Below are 5,124 nucleotides of genomic sequence, written 5' to 3'. Positions count from 1 at the left end.
CCCCCTATTTTAATGCACCTCACTAGATACTGATATAGGTAAAGACATAGGGTGGGGGGTGTGGGTTGGGTGGACGGGTTTTATACTGGGGGGGGGGGGGCAGATTGTGGTGCAGTAGTGCGCTACGGCTCTCCCCCCTCTCTCCCGCCCCCCCACCCCCCCCCCCCTATTTTAATGCACCTCACTAGATACTGATATAGGTAAAGATATAGGGTTGGGGGGGCCCCTTTCCTCCTACTGGGTGACCTGGGGGTCGCCCTGGGTGCTCCGGCAGTACCTGTTTGCTTCCGGTCTGGGTCCTTGGCTTGTCCCCTGGCCTGGGTCTCCCGCGGCGGGTTGGGTCCTTCGGTCTGACTGCTCTCGCGGCCCGGGTGCCGGGCCGAACTGCTCAGCTGATCTGACCCAAGTGGTTTCATCTGCACCAGTGGTGGTCTTGTTACACAAATAGAACACAGCACAGCGGCAACCCTCTGCGACCCAAGCTTCCGTAATGATTGTGGACACTAAGGGTTGCTTAATCATTAGTATCACCCCACGGAGTTTTTTGGAGTCATGGTGAGATGGTCCCTCTCCATCTAAGTGTGTTAGGTCTCTCTCTCCTTCTCTTTCCCTGTCCCTTTGTATATCCTTATGTAATCTTTCTTTCACTTTCTCTTATTTATTTATTTTTTGGCCCACCTTGGTGTGCACGCCCTCTTTTACAGAACATGATATTAGCTGTCAATAAAAGATAGGCCAGAGTTCTAAGAGGGATGGTGATGGTCGCATGCACACAGTCACAAGCACAGAAGAAAAAGGTTTTCTTTCTTTTCTTTTGCTGCAAGAATAAATTGCATTAACATTTGACAGTTTGTGACAAACATGACACAAACCAGAAATATATATGCAGACAAGAGAAAAGAGAAAAAAAAAAAAGAAAAAGAAGAGAAAAAAAAAGAAAAGAAAAAGAAATGTCAATAAACATATTGTGAAAAAAACAACAACTGAAGAATGACACAAAGCCAATTAGTACAAAAGTATGACATATATTCGTTTATTTAGACATTTGAATCTACCTGATTTGATGATTAAAATAATGTGAAACAGGTCGAGCTTGTTCACCATGTAACAGATTTTCCTCTATGAGTCAGCGGGAACCCCAGCAAAAACATATCAACACACCCCAAATCCTCTGTTTATTTACAACCAACAGTCCCAGTCCAAACCATGGCGGTAACATCAAGACAGTAAATCAGACTCAGGCTCTATTTGATGGTTGTCTTGTTGACTCTAGCGCTCTTTTCTTCTGATGTTCCAGCGTTTCTCGGTAATGTTGTGAGGGCGTTGTTGCTTTGCTTTGCAGCAGTTGGGCTCATTGTCTCGGGTACAAGGAGAGCAAACGTATGCTTGACGGAGCCCCTTTTAAGACTCAATCAGTCCTTTGGTGGGGTCCACTGACCCAGAAAATGGGTTTCCACAGCTAGAGGAAATGATACTCAGTAATCACCTTACTGGCAACACTGGGGGAAGAATGCACAGAGATCTCACACATAGCTGCAAGACAGAAAAGGGAAGGATTCAAGAATCTGAGTTTGAGCCTACAAATCCCAGAGAAGGAATTTTATTTGCCTGTAAAGAAGAATTAATTGATAACACTTCTTCAGTTCCCTTTCCTGGAAGGTAATACGTGTGCTTGTTGTATTGTTTACAGCTTTGTTTGCTCAACCCTTCACTCACATGTTTCCCACACATTCCTGTCATATACTTATTATACAAGAGCATTCTCTGGAGCTGAGAGCAGGTGTATCATGTGTCTCCTATGTTCTTTTCTCATGGGAGATGTTGAGATGTAAAGGGAGGTAACGTACAGGCCAATAAAGATTCCTCACCGCAGATTTCCCGTAGCTCTGACTTCATGTTTTACATAATGAAGTTAGTATAACACAAGTTCAGGAACAGGACCACGCCTCCAAAAACTCAATCTAATCACCTGCAGCTCATGATCTCTTTCACCTGTGCAATTAACTGCACTCCACAGCTTCTCTCGTTAGTCTCAGTTCTCTTTACCATGCCCCCATCCCTTCTTCTTTTCTCTCTCCCTCCTTTCCTCTTAATACAGGAACAATTGGGGGTAATGAAACAGAGGTGTCGAGACATGTCCCAAACCTGAGTCTGGACCCTCTATTCCTGACTATTCAGATACCTCAAACCCTACACATCCATCCTTTCACAGACCCCTATTCGTCCCTTCTTTCCTGGACCCCTACTCGTCCCTCCTTACCTCGACCCCTAGTCACCCCTCCTTACCTCAGCCCCTACTCGTCCCTCCTTTTCTCTAACCCCTACTCTTCCCTCCTTTCCTCTACCCCTATTTGTCCCTCCTTTCCTTGACCCCTACTCGTCCCTCCTTACCTCTACCCATCCTCTTCCTTCCTTTCTTCGACCCCTTCTCATCCCTTCTTTCCTTAACCTCTACAATTTCCTCTTTACCTCGACCCCTACTCGTCCCTCCTTACCTCGAACCCTACACATCACTCCTTCTCTCGATCCCTAATCATCCCTGTTTCCTCAATGCCTACTCGTCCCTCCTTTCCTCAACCACTTACTAGGCCCTCCTTACCTCGACCCCTACTCAACCCTATTAGTCCCTCCTTAACTCAACCCTCTACTTGTCCCTCCTTTCCTCGACCTCTACTCATCCCTCTTACCTCGACCCCAACTCATCCCTCCTTTCCTCGACCCATCCTTGCCCCTCCTTTCACCGACCCCTACCCGCCCCGTCCTTTTCTCGACCTCTACTCGTCCTCTACTTGTCCCTTCTTACCTCGACCCCCACTTGTCCCTCCTTTCCTTGACACCTACTCATCTCTCCTTACCTCCACCCCTTCCCATCCCCCCTTACTTCAACCCATACTCATCCCTCCTTACCTCGACTCTTTAACTTACTTAAATAAAATTCTTAAAACTGTACTATCACGTGGTTTTGTTTTTTGATGTTGGAGTTAGTTGCAGTTTAGGCATGCACCCCATGTACATAGGCAGTAAGCCTTGTCGCAGTAGTCTCTGGTTCGACTCCTGGCCATGACCATTTGCTGCATGGCCTCCCCCCACTCTCTCCTCCCCCACTCTCTCCTCCCCACATTTCCTGTCTCTCTCTTCAGCTGATCTATCCAATAAAAGGCAGAAATGCGAGACCTGCTGCGATCCCACATCGACTCACAAAAGTTCCAGCTGTTTTGTGCATGTGTGAATACAGCTTTTGATACATACAACTCTGTAAAAAAGAATAATGAAGGCCTAAAAATGACATAAAACTCAAATAAATAGAAGCCTGTCCCCCAATAGAAGCCCTTCAACAACCTAAGCCATGCAGTCTGTAAGATAGCTTTACAAACTCGTGTTCAGTGACGTGTTCTGCCAAACTCCACGGTAGCTTCTGCATGTGAGAAAAAAAAGCTTGCGTTAGCCCAGAAGCTAGTAACGCCATATTATGACACAGGGAGCATCTGATACGGGTGGGTCCGGTTCAGTGAAAACATTTTCCCTGTGCTATTCTGTTACACATACCATTGCATAATCACAAGTGATTCTAAATGGGTCATTCAGGCAGCTGTTATTTAAGATCTTTGGAGGACCTGTTGTGACAGTCATACCCATTGATCTGGCTTGGAGTCCAGTTTCACATGGGGATTGATTTTGTGATAAAGATAGAAAGATTGATTGACTTAATTCAGAAAACACTGAATGAAGCACACAACTCAACTGCAGACACGTTGTTGGGTGATGTTCACCTTCTAAAATCAAGCTGCAAAGATCTGAGAAATTTAAAGGTCAAAAAGTTTTACTTTGCATTTCTAGTCCTAAATATTTTACAGCAAATGCATCTTAAAAACAGTAAATTGTCAAAGATATTGTGACTATTTTAAGTCAGTAGGGATCATATTTAAACAAGAGGGTGAAATTGGAGTAGCTAGGAGAAAGCAAACATTACCATATTGACTTTAATATAAGATGACCCCCCTTTCCAAGGCTAGTTTTAAGAAAAAATACCAAATCTGGTCTTTTGAAAGAAAATAAATGTTAATGAAAATTAATAAAACAAAGCCTTTAAATAACTTTAGTATTGAAACTTCCAATAAAACCATGTTTTCAATGTCATTACAAATGGTCACAGTTATATAACATTTAATATGGTCTTGTGTCTAAATGAAGGTTGTTTGTTCTCAATATTTTAACACCATAATAATTCAAATAACCTGTCTTTTATTGGCTGGATGACAGGTCTGCTAATGGACGTATATTCGATCCAATTTTCTGTAACATTCTCAAACACACGCATTTCAGGATGATCTTTTAGTGCCTGCTATCTTCAGACACCAAACTACTGACTCCAAATATTTTTTTGCAACAATCCTGCTTCAGATATATTTCAATGAAAAAAAAGGCTTATATTTGGGTCAATATGGTAAAGCAATAGTATACGTTAGCTGTAACTGCATCAGCAAGGTGCATCTGAAATTTGAGGCAACTGTGATTTCACATGGGGCCAAAAATGTACTTGCGCTTAAAATGTGAACAGATCACTCTGTAGTGTCTCTTAGTACAACCTTAAATGCTAAACACGACATAAAAACCACCCAAACATCATTATATATTGAGTTTGATTTTTAGGAACAAAAATTGAGTGAAGAGTGAAACAGGCACATTGTGGTTTTTCAGGGTTTTAAGTCCTGTGACAGTAGTAACAAGATGCCCAAGACATCCGCTTACGTTAGCTTTAATTCATTAGCAAGGTGCATTCAAATTCAAGGTAACTGTGTTTAAACTGGGGTCAATTTTTACCAGCAATAACACACTCTGGGTAAGACTTACTTATGCCTTAAACATGAACAGCTGATTCTTGAGTGTCTTATTAACCAACTTCTTAAAACTCAACAAAAATCGTATTATCACATTTCATTTTGTGCACAAGAACAGAAGAATAAAACAGCACAGTGGCAACAAGATGCCCAAGTCATCAGCTAATGTTAGCTTTTATTTCATTAGCACGGTGCATCCAAATTCAAGGCAACTGGTGCAAAATTTTTGCAAGCAATAACACACCCTGGGTAAAACTTTGTTATGCCTTAAACACGTCATACTGTA

At 42.8% G+C, this 5,124-nt stretch overlaps 1 long non-coding RNA gene across 1 annotated transcript; it reads right to left on the bottom strand.

The window, feature by feature from the left end:
- Positions 1-1,009: 1,009 nt before the first annotated feature.
- LOC117830379 lies at positions 1,010-2,134 on the bottom strand. Its single transcript, XR_004634772.1, has 2 exons — positions 1,848-2,134; positions 1,010-1,533 (listed from the first exon to the last, which is right to left on the bottom strand). It is a non-coding gene; the product is annotated as an uncharacterized LOC117830379 (long non-coding RNA).
- Positions 2,135-5,124: the final 2,990 nt, after the last annotated feature.

This window comes from Notolabrus celidotus, chromosome 18, assembly GCF_009762535.1.
Source record: "Notolabrus celidotus isolate fNotCel1 chromosome 18, fNotCel1.pri, whole genome shotgun sequence".
NCBI classification, from domain to species: Eukaryota; Metazoa; Chordata; class Actinopteri; order Labriformes; family Labridae; genus Notolabrus; species Notolabrus celidotus.
The sequence above is the reverse complement of the archived record's forward strand: the minus strand, read 5'-3'. Positions and strand labels throughout refer to the sequence as shown.